The sequence below is a fragment of the Phacochoerus africanus genome, chromosome 1 (genome assembly GCF_016906955.1).
Source record: "Phacochoerus africanus isolate WHEZ1 chromosome 1, ROS_Pafr_v1, whole genome shotgun sequence".
Taxonomy (NCBI): domain Eukaryota; kingdom Metazoa; phylum Chordata; class Mammalia; order Artiodactyla; family Suidae; genus Phacochoerus; species Phacochoerus africanus.
The window spans coordinates 123,217,276-123,232,697 of record NC_062544.1 but is presented as its reverse complement, the minus strand read 5'-3'; positions in this window follow the sequence as shown (position 1 = coordinate 123,232,697).

Below are 15,422 nucleotides of genomic sequence, written 5' to 3'. Positions count from 1 at the left end.
TATTGAGTTCCTACTCTTTGCCAGGCATGAGGGTTGCAATAATGTTCAAAACAAGCAAATTTCCCTTCTTTTCTGTAGCTTACCTTCTGGAAGGACTAAAGCATTTAGAAGCTTACAGTAGGGCTTGCTATACAAGAAGGCTCTCTAAAGATGTTAGTTATTATTATTTTTGTAGGGAAGACCTCCTGTCACAGAAGTAGAGCAAACTACCCAGACTCTGGCATCTCTAATCCCATTGTAGACAAATATGATTTGCTTAACCAGAGCAGAAATGGCTTTTCTTTCACTTACGCTTGAAGGAGGCAATTCATAATGGTTTGCAACACTACACACTTGTAATGGACTTTCTCACATTTGTATTTTTAAAGTGACCTTTGCCAGAAAAAATAAAAACACTGCAGAGTCCCACAGAAGTAGCTGTCCTAGTAGTTTTCCTGGAGTGCCCTGCTGACCGCCGTATTCTTTTGATTATATGCGCCAAGTTGACCTAAAGTCTTCTAGCTCTGAATTATTTTAATTGCTTTCTTTTTCTAGATGCATCTTTTCAGTCTCTCAAGTGCTCTTTAAAAAATGGCTTCTTGAACTACAAACAAGATTTCAAATGTGTGCCTGGTTATGCCAGTATTCTGCTGTTAGTTTCTCTAATTAATATTCCAAATCTCAAAAATTGTCTCAAGATTTTAATTGACTTTTGTCACCCCCATCTCATTCAAGTACTATGCTGGCTATCCTTGTACATTATTAATAAACTATGCATACTGTGCTTTTTCCCCCCTGCCTGATGTTTAGTTCTTTATTGAACTTTGTTTTGAATGACAGTTGAAGGATAATTTATCGTACAAGGCTTCTAACACTAGTATAGTCAGCTATAGTTTGCTATACTAATTAGCAAAAAACAGTCAATCAAGGCAGTTACTCATTTGTGAGAACAGACAGCTTATTTGTCCTGTCCGTAAAATTCCTTTATATAGTATAGAACTAACCCCCTACACTGTTGAGAGGAATATAGAGAAATATAAGTACAAATCTGAGTTATAAAATATTTTTTATAGAAATGTTGATTTAATCTCCCAGGTTTAGAAGTACATATCCAAAATGACAGTAGAAGGATAAGAATTTAGGTAAATATAAATGTTGTTCTTTAAAATGGGTTCTTTGAAATCATTCTTTAAAATACTTGGCTGAAATTCTTCCATTCCTCATTCTTCTTTGCTCAATTCACAGATTCTGCCAAATTAAACGTTCTCCCAGACTCTTCCCAAGACGTCTTATATAGATTGCCATCAAATTAACATCATTGATGCAGTGGTAGTTATCTCTCTAAAATCTGCTGGTCATCTCTGTGGATTGATCTACTCATGGGATGTCTAGGCATGGAACATCTATTGTAGTAGTGTTGACTTTTCCCTGTTCAAACAGAACATTTTTTTTCATGTATCTATCTGACAGGGGAGCACAGCTAACTTCTACTCAGATCACCTAGGTACATGGAAACCACCTTGCAGGCACTTACTTATACTAATGAATGCAAAGAAAAAACATCACAAGATGTTAGCCCAGTAAAGAAGAACTATTGAGGTGGGCACAACTAATACCTTTGGAACTATTTTCTCCTAATTATCAGGATACTGGAATCTAAAGATAGCACAGTCACAAGAGTAAATATTTGGGGTCATGGAGTTCCTGTTTTGGCTTGGCGTAATGAACCCGACAAGTATCCATAAGAAAGCGGGTTTGATCCCTGGCCTTACTTGGTGGGTTAAGGATCTGGCATTGCTGTGAGCTGTGTTGTAGGTGGCAGATGTGGCTCAGATCCTGCGTTGCTGTAGCTGTGGTGTAGGCCGGCAGCTACAGCTCTGATTCGACCCCTAGCTTGGGAACCTCCATATACTGCAGGTGTGGTGCCCACAAAAAAGACCAAAATAAATAAATAAATAAATAAATATGTGGGGTTGTTATTTTTTAAGCTAAGTGAGTATAACCAGAGGAAAGGGGATGCATTTTAAGGAAACTGTCTGGATGTTTTAAGGTATGTTAGGCTGGTCTTCCTCCTACTCTAAGCCCATGCTGAACCACCCAGTAGCTTCACTCACTTTAGGAGTCCCTCAAGGAAGGGACTGTTGATAAAGGTCAGTGTTATGTTAAAGGAGACTAACAAGGGATGGTGAGGCACCTCAGATTTAGCAGCCATAGAAAGAATCAGACCACTTAAGGCCTGAAGGCACAAGAAGAGGGAGTTTCTTGTGAAACCTGGTGAGAACTGCAGGATTAAGTGGACTGGAAGGTGCTTGGCATTTACAAGGGGAAAACAGCCACTGCCATCTTGTGGGAAGACAGTCAGGGGAATAAGTACCCTGACTTTTCTCTCTGCTCTCTGATTGCATATGGTGCTGCCCACTGGCTGAACCCAAAAGGAAGTCAGAGGGCAAAAAAGGCCTCCCCTAGCATAGAATAGGGTGGGAAATGATGGAGGGTGTGTCCGAAGGAACAAATGGAGAATATTCAGCACAGTTTCTTTCAAGATTATCCAATAACTTCAACTATAAGCCCAAGTGTTCTCTAGAAAAACCTGTACACTAATAACTATTTGTAATCATCGAACATGTAGAGATTGAATAGAGGTGTTAGATTTTAAAGAGCTCGAGCTAATCAAAAATAATTGTCTCACTTATTTTAATACTGCCTTTCTCCCCATCCTATATATAATCTACAGTCTATTTACAAAATATTGCTAAAGGATGGTAGACATTAGCTTGAGCATGGAAATATCATAAATAGATTAGCATTTGACTCTTGACTCTGCTCTTTTCTGGCTGGGTGACTCACCTTGGGCAAGTTACTTAACCTCTCTGAGCTTCTGTTTACTCATCTGCAAAATAGGTGTGATAATGTCTGCTTCAAAAATGTTTGTGTAGCCGAGAGAATTAAATGAAAGATGCATGTGAAGGCACCTGGTAGAAACTGAATACATTCTGATTGAATTTGAATCACAGATTTGAAATTAGTGGCTTCAAAATTCATGAGGTAAGGCCACAAGTTAGAATTAAGAGTGAATTTTTAAAAAGAGAAGAAAGTCTGTGTTTAGACTATTAATGTCATCTATCACTCAATCAATGATTATGATAATATGATCAGGAAACTGTTCTCTATTGATGGATTTTCACCACATTTTGATTACAAATATGATATCTTACTAGTATTCAGCTCATATTAGGAATTCAATGAATTTCTTAATAATCTGATAATCTGCAAAAAAAAAAAAAAGCAAGTCCTTTGCTATATAGCTGGTTATATCAAGAGTTTTTACTTCATCCACTTAGTCCAAGATGAACACTATTGGTGAGTATTAGCCATAGGGAAGCCTGAGGTACATCTTTGGTAGCCCCTCTCAGACAGGTTGTCATGGTAACATTGACAATCACAAATTCTTAATAGAGGCTACTGACGGCATGAGGAAAAAAAATATTGCAAGTAGAGTTTCGATCCAGGCGTATTTTAATTCCTGCTTTACTAGCCAGGTTTCCTTTTCAGTTGCAAGCTCAGATTTGGTTATTATAAACATTTATCAGTCTTAGCAATCTTTGTTTCTATTAGTTATGATTTTATTGGCATACTTGTCAAACACAAGGCAGCTGTACAATTCTAATAGGCAGGTGTATTTTGTACATGAGAATTACCCTGCTGGGTCAGAGCCATGCTCTTTGTAGCTTGCCTGTGACAGAAGGCCCTAGAATTATATCATTTGCTTTCCCTTACAAAGAAATTTTAGGATACTTAAGGCTCTGCTACTGCTAGATTTTTTCTTTTTTCTTTCTTTCTTTTTTTTTTTTTTTTTTAGGGCTGCACCTGCGGCATATGGAAGTTCCCAGGCTAGAGGGTGAGTCACAGCTGCAGCTGCCAGCCTATGCCACAGCCACAGCAATGCGGGATCTGAGCTGTGTCTTCCACCTACACCATAGCTCACGACAATGAGGGATCCTTAACCCACTGAGTGGGGCCAGGGATTGAACCCTCATCCTCATGGATACTAGTTGGGTTCATAACTGCTGAGCCACAGTGGAAACTCCTAGATTATTTTAAAACAGAGGACTAAGATGTAAAGGATCATCTATATTTGGATGGTCAAAATTTTTAGCAGCAGAACATCATTCCTCTGTGCATGTGCACTCACACACACACACACACACACACACACACATCTTGCAAAATCTGTTATATAATTATTAACACTATGAGAGCAGGAGTCTTAGTTCTATTTGTACTCCATCCGTAGCGCCTAGAACAGTGGCTGGAAAGTAGTAGATGCAGTATGGTATAGAGCATGGTTCATTCAGCTTTTCCTATAAAGGACTGGGTAGTAAATATTTTAGGGTTTTCAGGCCGTATGATCTCTGCTGTGACTACTCAACGCTGCTGTTGTTAGGCAAAAGCAGGTTTGGACAATATGTAAACCAGTCAGCATGGCTGTTCCAATAAAACTTTTTTTATTTATAAAAACAGGTAAAGGACCAAATTTGGCCCATGGGCTATAGTTTACGAACCATATCTTCCAACCTTTAGTTTAGAGCATGGACTGTACAGCTGGACTACCTGGGTATTTATCCTGACACTACCAGTTATGAGCCATGTGACCTTGTTATTCAGTTATTGACATGAGGAGGTAAGTTCTCTGTAGTTGAGTTTCTTCATGTGAGAAAGAGAGGGTGGTAATTGAATCTTTCTGCTGTAATCAGGTTTTATGAGTGAATGTTCTTTAGGACAAGAATCTACCTGTGTGTCAGTATTTATTATTATTGTTTGCTGAATCAACATTAGATAGATAGATCAGTCTTTAGGAGTTCAGAACACAAGTGTGCCTTTAAATATATAGCATATTACTTTCTTTAAAGATAGTCAGTAATAAGCTAGGGATCTCCAAATGTGAAATGGTGACTTAGGATAAGAGCTACAATTTTCTATTGGTCTTAGTATCCTGTTTGTTTTGTTCTAGTTCCACAGTATTAGGAAGCACCTAATAACATTGTTAAATAGGGATGATGTTGTTAATCATCTCATCATGCTATTGTAGGAGACTCTTCAAATAAGCAGAGATGGCAGAGGAATTTTAAGTCTCAGGTTTATGTACAAACATGAATTAATCCATCTTCATAAATTAATACATTGCCTGTAAATTTAGAATATGATATCTCTGCGTGTTTACATTTTATTTTAAAGTGTATCTGTATTTATACTCACATATGAAATATGAATCAGTTACATTTGGATTCTCTACTGCCTTATAAATATACATGTGTGTATACACACACACATGCGTGCATGCATATGAAATGCAAATCAGTTATGTGTAGATTCTCTGAAGGCCTTCATAGATTTCTCCCATTCTGTCTAACTTGTTCTGTTGGAAGCTGTGATGTGTGGTAGGGGGTTATAGTTGTGATTTACTCCCATGTTTCTTGCTCTACTCTAATCTGATCTTAAAATATGCATCAGCTCCTCTCATGCCCTATCTTAATATGCTTCCTTAGCCTCCCAGGGCAGGAGCATCAAGTCCAAGTTCCTATCCTAACCTTGTCCTGAAGGGCACCATGTGATCTGGTTTCTGCCTAATCCTCAATTCCCTTTGCACTTCTCGTCTCACTGTCTGTGCTTCGGCTCCCATCACACAGGTAAAGTACCTGAGAGTGCTTTCTGGCCCTTCACATGTCTGACTCCTGCCTCCTTTGGTCCTATGCCCTCCTTGGCCTGAGTGTCCTCTCTTAGTCCTGTGAGGCTGGCTCCTCCTTGGCCTCAGGCCTCATTAAGTATTACCTATTTGGAGGTGACCACCCTATATAAAGTAGTGCCTGCCCACACATTTACTTTATCTCACTACCTCATCTACTTTCTTCATAGTGTTCATGGTCATCTGTAGTTATCTTGCTGTTCCTTTCATTGTCTTTCTCCCTCTGTGGAATGGCAGTTCCATGAGAGCATGGACATGAACATCTTGTCCCCCTCTCTGCCTAAGACAGTGCCTGGGACATTCTGTGTAGGTGTTTGTAGGATCAGTGCCTCCAGGCACGGCCTGCTACATTATTTGCGGGGCCTAGTGCAACATAAAAGTGCGGGCTCTTTTGTTCAGAAGTTTATCAGGAATTTCAAGATGGTGAGAGTAGAGCATTGAACCAAGTGCTGGTCTCTTCTAAAGCTACACGTCCAAGAAGCCAACCCTGCTCCAGACACGTTACTTAATCTCTCTAGACTCAAGTTCCTCTTCTGTAAAATGGTACAGACAGTAGTAGCCCCCATACTACTGAGCATTAAATGAAATCACACTAGCACTTAGCTGAAATGCCCCTGCCTGCAGTCGTCTCTCATACACCTCAGTATTATAACTATCAGCCTCGTCTGTGTGAGGCACAGCCCCTAAAGTTCAGTTTTTTCCACATTCCTCCCTTCTGAATAACCTCCCTAGCAACTCTTCCAAATGACTAACCCAACTCTAACGAATGGGTTGGGGATGTGGGTGTCACTTGCAAATTATTTTGACACATTCAAGGTATGGACCGACAGCATATTTGGCTTGCTGAAAGGATGTGTCAAATGGAGTTAGGCTGTTATGAAAACTCGTTTGACAATAGGTAAATCATGTCACTCTCTGAGCCCACCAGTGACACTGGAATGATAAATAATATCTGCCACCCACCTTTCTGACAAGAGTGAGGCGACAGCCTGAATTGGATTAAGAAGCAGCCCATCAAACCCTTTGATTTTCTTGGAGAGGGGATGTGCAGGCACTGGTTGCTAGAGTCTGCGCATATTGTCAGACACCCTGTTTACTTAGTCTGTGTGCCTCTGGTTACCGTGTGCATTGTGTAACAAATCAATTGCACCTTGAATGGGAACTGTTCACAGACTCTCACATTTTGATTTATTTTCGTGGTACAGCCAGTGATTCAAGTTAGTTTAGAAATGCAGAGAGGAGAAGCAGCATGTCTTTTACATTTATATTGTCATCTCCCTGGTGCTTTGAAACTGAGTGGACTGTGAGATGTGGGCTGACTCTCTGGGAGGGAGCCTTAGTACATTTGCTGGGGGGAGCACCCTGCATGAGGAGGATCTGGACACTCTGATTATATCAGTGGTTTCTCTTTGCCAGTGGAGGCTAAAATGAACTGGAAAAATAACATCTGTGAAGCATGTATTATGTATGTAGCCCTCTGCCTGGATTTTTACTTGCTCTGAAAGATTACATAGTATAATGATTAAAAGTATATGTTCTGATTTGGCAGTTATATTTCAGTAAAGCTGGAAAAAAGAAAAAGGAAAAAAAAAGTATTTTTTTTTTTGTTCTGGACTAGACAAGTAACTTAACCTCTCCACATTTCATCTTCCTCATCTGTAAAATAGAGTCAGCTAGATATTTTCTCTCTGTCCCTGCAAGTCTACTCTCCACCATTTTTACTCTGATTTCTGCTCCAAGAGACAAGCTGTGAGGATGTCATCAGCAAACTATGGCACCCTGTGCTTTCTGGGTTGGCCAACAAGGAGGAAGAAGAATGAGGGTAGGATGTTTATTTCCTAGGTTCTCTTGCTGTGAAGTTGCCTTGGGTTAACTATGGTCTTAAGCTAAGACCAACTTGGCTTAAGCTAAGCCAATCAGCACATACCACATTCCCACTGGCCATGACTGGTTTGTTTACATGTAGGCAGGTGACTTAATCTAGTCCAATGAATGTGACTCTTTTTGTTTGTTTGTTTGTTTTTGTTTTTTTTTTTTTGTCTTTTTGCCATTTGTAGGGCTGCTCCCGTGGCATATGGAGGTTCCCAGGCTAGGGGTCTAATTGGAGCTGTAGCCACCAGCCTACATCAGAGCCACAACAATGCGGGATCTGAGCTGCATCTGCAACCTATGCCACAGCTCATGGCAACGCTGGATCCTTAACCCACTGAGCAAGGCCAGGGGTTGAACCTGCAACCTCATGGTTCCTAGTCGGATTTGTTAACCACTGAAGCACAACGGGACTCCGAATGTGACTCTTTCGACTTTTGTTGGAAATTCTGGAGCACAGATGCACTGGTGTGGCAAGCACTGGTTGTGGGGGCAGCTAAGAGGAGCATTTCATGGCTTGCTTTGTTTCAAAATATAACATTACAATAATAACACTAGACCTACTTTTGTTGGTTTTATTGTTAACCTAAAATTCTCTACAGCTAATATATCTCCCATTGTCTGTATCTTGGGTGGACCATCCCCTGCTTCCTGCCTTAGTGAACCACTGTATACATGCTGTGTGCTCTGAGTGGTGAGATGCACTCATGTCATGCTGCTGTTGGAAACTAGTCCAAGGGTAAAGCTACAAAGAGCAGAGGAGAACCTAGAAAGCAGTAGAAATGGAACTGGAGCACTGTTCAAACCACATTCAAAGCATTCCGTGACACTGAACTTTTTTAGTTGTGCCAATCAATAATTTTCCTATTGTTGAGGTGTTTCTTTTTTCTTTTTTTTTCTTTTTCTTTCTTTTTTTTTTTTGCGAAAAGCATCCCTATGGATATGCCCTGATTGCATTTGGGTTTGAAACCAGGTCTTTCTGGCTCCAGAGCCTGACAGTATTTTCATCTGCCCTTTTTACTCATCATTAGACTTTTATAGATCAAACCACACTTCATTTTCCTTCAGATAAGGTTTGTCATTATTCACTTTCTTGTGAAGTTTCAGGGTGGAGGCCGATCCTATGCTGGGATCTCACTTGGTGCTCTGACTTTAGGCAAGACCTTTTCCTTCAGAGCCTCTGCTTTTCCATCTGTGAGGGGAGGAGGTTGGACAGGCTGTGTCCTTTCTGGTTCTAACACTCAATGTGCATCCATACGTGTGATGGAAACCAATCTCTTGAGTCAGTACAGCCTGTTTGGTCAGAGGCTAATGCAAGTTTTTGCCAATTAATAATAAAAATGAAACAACGCTGCTCATTAGTGTAGAATTATGGGCCTGTTTGTCCACCTTATATTAATTTTTCCTAATTCAAGCTCCCTGAAATAGCTATGCTCCGCATTTTGGCAATTTAGTCATACTCTCTTGGGTATTCCTGAATAACCTCACATGTGAAGATCTCATCCCTCTGCCAGAATGTTAGGCAACCTGCAGGGGAGATCCACTCTATTGGCTTTAAGTGCTCCTACATCTGATCTCCATCCCAGACCTGTCACCTGCATGTCCCTTAGGCACCTTCCCAGTTCTGTCCTTTCTCTTGTGCTCTTCACTTCAGTGAAAGTGCCACCATTTGCCCAATTGGTCAAACTAGAAAGCAGGGTGTCTTTTCTCATGCCCACTCAGCCTTGTTGATTTGGTTTCCTTAATGTTTCTTTAAACCTTATATTAGTTTTCCAGAGCTGCTGTAACAAATTACTACAAACTGGGTGGCTTAGGCAACAGAAATTTATTCTCTCACATTTCAGGAATTCAGAAGTCCAAAATCAAGGTGTCAGCAAGGTTGGTTCCTTCTGCAAGCTCTGAGGAAGAACTTTTCCATGTTTCTATCCTAGTTTCTGGTGGTTGCCAATAATCCTCCATGTTCTTTGGCTTCTAGATGCATCATTCCCAACCCTGCTTCCACCTTCACACCCCCTTCTTCGCTGTGTCTCTGTGTATCCTTTTATTTCTCTCATAAGGATATTCCTACTGGATTTCAAGTACCCACTCTAAGCCACTATGATCTCATCTTGATCCTTAGCTTACTTGCATCTGCAAAGACCCTATTTCCCCCAAAAAAGGCACATTCTGAAGTTCTCAGTAGATGTGAACTTGAGGTGTGATAGGAGCCCACTCTTTAACCTACTTCAAACTTTTTCATTCCTTTGTCATGTTCTAAGTTCTGGCCCTTCCTCTAGTAGCCTTCTGATGGTAATCTTTCTGTCTTCAGCTTTGTTTTCTCTTTTCAGCTTTGTTTTCTCTTCACCTCTAGTCCCCCCTTTACTTAATTTTCAGGACTTTCTAAAAATGCCTGTCTTTTCATTTCCTAGCTCCTTTGCTTAAGCCCTTTCAGGTCTCTCCCTCCCCAGTGCCAGTGGAACAGTTTTTAAGCTGCAGCTGGGGTGTACTAGGCTCTCTGTAACCTGCTGAATGATCAGTGGGTGATTGTTTATCCAACGTCCCTTCCTCCCTCTTTCCTAGGCATAGAGCTCTGAAGGTTTGGGGAAGCACTGGGCCCATCTCTGTTTACCAGCCTCTCCAGCCATTTGCTTTTAGATGATGTGATTCCAGCCAATAAGAAATAAATGGTAGGACCTAAAAAGGGGTAGGCAGATTTGGCTAGTACATAGCTTTTGCCCTCAGCCTTCATTTTCTTCCTGCTTGAAGGTGGAGTAGCCATGTGACCTCAAGGATCAAGTATACTCTAAAGATGCCAGGCTGAATGATAGAAAAGCCTTGAGTACTTCATGGCACCATCATGCCTCTATACCAGCCCTAAATTGCCTACTGTTCGAGTCATTTTTGTATTAGAAAAACTGAAACTTCTAAATGTTGGTCAAAGTGTACAGAGTTTCAGATATGCAGGATTAGTAAGTTCTTGGGATCTTACGTACAATGGAGTGACTATAGTTAACAGTGCCATATTGTGTACTTGAAATTTGCTAAGAGTATAGATCTTAATTGTTCTCACCAAAAACAAAGAGCAAAAAATAAAGGTGACTATACAAGATAATAGGTATATTTTTTAGTTTGATTATAGTAAACATTTCACATTGTGCACCTTAAATATAAATTATTTCTGGAATTCCTGCTGTTGTGCAGTGGGTTAGGAATCCGACATTGTCTCTGTGGTGGTGTGGGTTCGATCCCTGGCCTGATGCAGTGGGTTAAGGATCTGGTGTTGTTGCAGCTGTGGCATAAGTCATAGCTGCAGCTCAGATTTGTTCCCTGGCCCAGGAACTTCCATATACCACAGGCATGGCCAAAAAATAAAATAAATTATTGTTTGTTTGCCAATTATACCTTTCTAACTAGAGCTAGAAAGTGAAAAATTAAATTAAATAAATAGAAAAATAGAATCTTTAAGACAATCTTTGGGTGGATGTTACAGTCAGATACAGTTCCTTACTGACTTAGATGCAGCTCTCTACCTAATAACATTTCCAACATCATCTCCTACTTTGTATTCTAAGTTCTGGCCATGTTCCTGCACCATACATGCACTGTGTTCTGTTGTTTATCATGGGCCTTTGTAGATTACCCTCCCTCAACTGTGCAGTGCTATCCCTTCTCTTCTGGGCCTGGCCAACTTCTGTTTCTCTTTCAGATTTGAGTGCCACCTCCTTGTGGGAGCTTTCTAATAACCCTTTAGGCTAGGCTTCATATTGTTATCACTCCAGAGGTGTCTCCAACCTAATTCTTTATTTACTGTTTTGTAATAATCTGTTATTTGTCTGTCTCTTTTCCAAGTTTCTAAGGAAAGGGACCAGGCCTTTCTTTTTACACTCAGTACCTTGCACTATGTTAGGCACATAGTAGATATTATATAAACATGTGAGTTGAGTATAGGATGGAAGGGTCATGTGTGAAAAACAATACCAAACACATAGGTGGTATTAAAGAAATTCTGTTGAGTTAGATGTACACAGGCCACATTTCATCCTTTGTAATGCATGCATGTGATTATGAAAGCCATACATAATCAAAGCTTGATATGAGGCTTCAAAGCAGGTTAGTCATTTGCTATTTAGCAAGCATTTATCAATTGACTGTTATACATTTTTCAAAGGCTGGGTCCTTGTTCACTTTTTCATTCCTGAGGCATTGTCTGGTAGTTGAAAAGTACATGATAATACTTATTTCCTCTATTAAATTGGGCAAAGGTACAAAGCAGTGCTGTGAGTTTTCAGAAGAAGGAAAGAATTAAGAAAAGACTCAAAATCATATGATCATCTCAATAGACGCAGAAAAAGCATTTGACAAAGTCCAACATCCATTCATGATCAAGACCCTCGCCAAAGTGGGTATAGAGGGAACATTCCTGAATATAATCAAAGCCATTTATGATAAACCCACAGCAAATATAATCCTCAATGGGGAAAAACTGAAAGCCTTCTCACTCAAATCTGGAACAAGACAGGGATGCCCACTCTCACCACTGCTCTTCAACATAGTTTTGGAAGTCCTAGCCACAGCAATCAGACAAACCAAAGAAATAAAAGGCATCCATATAGGAAGAGAAGAGATCAAACTGTCACTCTATGCAGATGACATGATCCTATACATAGAAAACCCGAAGGACTCAACCCCAAAACTCCTTGAACTGATTCATAAATTCAGCAAAGTAGCAGGCTATAAGATTAACATTCAGAAGTCAGTTGCATTTCTGTATACCAGCAATGAACTATTAGAAAAGGAATACAAAAATACGATACCTTTTAAAATTGCACCTCACAAAATCAAATACCTCGGAATACACCTGACCAAGGAGGTAAAGGACCTATATGCCGAGAACTATAAAACTTTAATCAAAGAAATCAAAGAAGATGTAAAGAAATGGAAAGATAGTCCATGTTCCTGGATTGGGAAAATCAATATTGTAAAAATGGCCATACTACCCAAAGCAATCTACAGATTCAATGCAATCCCTATCAAATGACCCACGACATTTTTCACAGAACTAGAACAAACAATCCAAACATTTATATGGAACCACAAAAGACCCAGAATCGCCAAAGCAATCCTGAGAAACAAAAACCAAGCAGGAGGCATAACTCTCCCCAGACTTCAAGAAATACTACAAAGCCACAGTCATCAAAACAGTGTGGTACTGGTATCAAAACAGACAGACAGACCAATGGAACAGAATAGAGAACCCGGAAATAAACCCTGACACCTATGGTCAATTAATCTTTGACAAGGGAGGCAAGAACATCAAATGGGAAAAAGAAAGTCTATTCAGCAAGCATTGCTGGGAAACCTGGACAGCTGCATGCAAAGCAATGAAACTAGAACACACCCTCACACCATGCACAAAAATAAACTCCAAATGGCTGAAAGACTTAAATATACGACAGGACACCATCCAACTCCTAGAAGAAAACATAGGCAAAACACTCTCTGACATCAACATCATGAATATTTTCTCAGGTCAGTCTCCCAAAGCAATAGAAATTAGAGCAAAAATAAACCCATGGGACCTCATCAAACTGAAAAGCTTTTGCACAGCAAAGGAAACCAAAAGAAAACAAAAAGACAACTTACAGAATGGGAGAAAATAGTTTCAAATGATGCAATGGACAAGGGCTTAATCTCTAGAATATATAAACAACTTATACAACCCAGCAGCAAAAAAGCCAATCAATCAATGGAAAAATGGGCAAAAGACCTGAATAGACATTTCTCCAAAGAAGATACACAGATGGCCAACAAACACATGAAAAAATGCTCAACATCGCTGGTTATAAGAGAAATGCAAATCAAAACTACCATGAGATATCACCTCACACCAGTCAGAATGGCTGTCATTAATAAATCCACAAATAACAAGTGCTGGAGAGGGTGTGGAGAAAAGGGAACCCTCCTACACTGTTGGTGGGAATGTAAACTGGTACAGCCACTATGGAGAACAGTTTGGAGATACCTTAGAAATCTATCCATAGAACTTCCATATGACCCAGCAATCCCACTCTTGGGCATCTATCCGGACAAAACTCTACTTAAAAGAGACACGTGCACCCGCATGTTCATTGCAGCACTATTCACAATAGCCAGGACATGGAAACAACCCAAATGTCCATCGACAGATGATTGGATTTGGAAGAGGTGGTATATATACACAATGGAATACTACTCAGCCATAAAAAAGAATGACATAATGCCATTTGCAGCAACATGGATGGAACTAGAGAATCTCATACTGAGTGAAATGAGCCAGAAAGACAAAGACAAATACCATATGATATCACTTATAACTGGAATCTAATATCCAGCACAAATGAACATCTCCTTAGAAAAGAAAATCATGGACTTGGAGAAGAGACTTGTGGCTGCCTGAGGGGAGGGGTAGGGGGAGGGAGTGGGAGGGATCGGGAGCTTGGGCTTATCAGACACAACTTAGAATAGATTTACAAGGAGATCCTGCTGAATAGCATTGAGAATTTTGTCTAGATACTCATGTTGCAACGGAACAAAGGGTGGGGGAAAAATGTAATTGTAATGTATACATGTAAGGATAACCTGACCCCCTTGCTGTACAGTGGGAAATTTAAAAAAAAAAAAAAAAGAAAGAAAAGAAAAGACTCACAGGAGAAATGGGATGGGAACTGGGTGTATATGGATGATAGAAGCTGGGACTCTAGCAGGAGCACTGTCAACAGAGGGAAAGGTATGAAGATGGAAGTGCAAAAAGAGAGGTGTCTAGTCCTTTTCAATTACATTAAAACTGAAAATGTGAGATGAGTCAGATCCTAGAAATCTTAGAATAACAAAACATCTGGTGCTCTTTCAGTCCTGTTACCTGTAGCAAAGGTTACTGCTTGCCTTCCCTTCCTTTTAGTAACAGAACCTTGATGTTTAGCTGGGCACATTTCAGTCCTTTCTTTGCAGCTAAACTTGCCCATGTGAATAAGTTCTGGTTAATGAGAAATAAACACAAGAGTCACATGGGACTCTAGGAGGTCTATTTAAAAGGATGAGCGTACTCTTCCTTACCCTTTTCTCCATCCTGTTGCTGGAATGAGGATACACATGCAGAGATCAAAAAGCCATGTTGCACTGGGAGGATGGAGCTGCCTTCTAGGCATCTCCTTGAGCATGAACGGGAGGAGCCTGGACCTGCATGACATCACTGAGGGGCTAGGCCTGTCCTCAGATGAACTAATCCTATGTGAGAACAGGGATAGGTCTTAGATACAACAGTATATAGGAACTCCTTATATTTCCCCATTGAATATGAGCAACTTGAGATAATTACATATTTTGTCTCTGTACCTTCAACCTTAGTTGTCCATCTCCTCCAGCTTGTCATTAATAATAGCCTGGACTCAAGTGACTGATTAGGAACTTTTTATCCAGCCAGGACATTTCTCTACCAGAAATGTAATGAATAGGGCTGGTAGGGAGGGAATTTTTTGCAACGGTTTTGCATTCATCCCATCTTCATCCGTTAGTAATTAAATGCTGTTGTGAACTCCATTTCTCTAAACTTCGTTTTACTTATCAGTGAAATGGGATCAAAAACAATGTCCACTCTTGGGTTGTTGTGAGCATTAAGTGAGAAATATATCCAAAGTACTTGGCAAAGAGTCTGGCACATGGTGGGCACTCAAAGGATATTAGTGACTCTGAATCATTACTTCGTTATTAATTTTACTACTTTTATCCATTTGGATGTAGGAATCAACATAGGAAAGGAATACTTGCCTAGAAAACCCAGTACATCAAACAGTATTTGAGCTTCCTCAAATCCTCT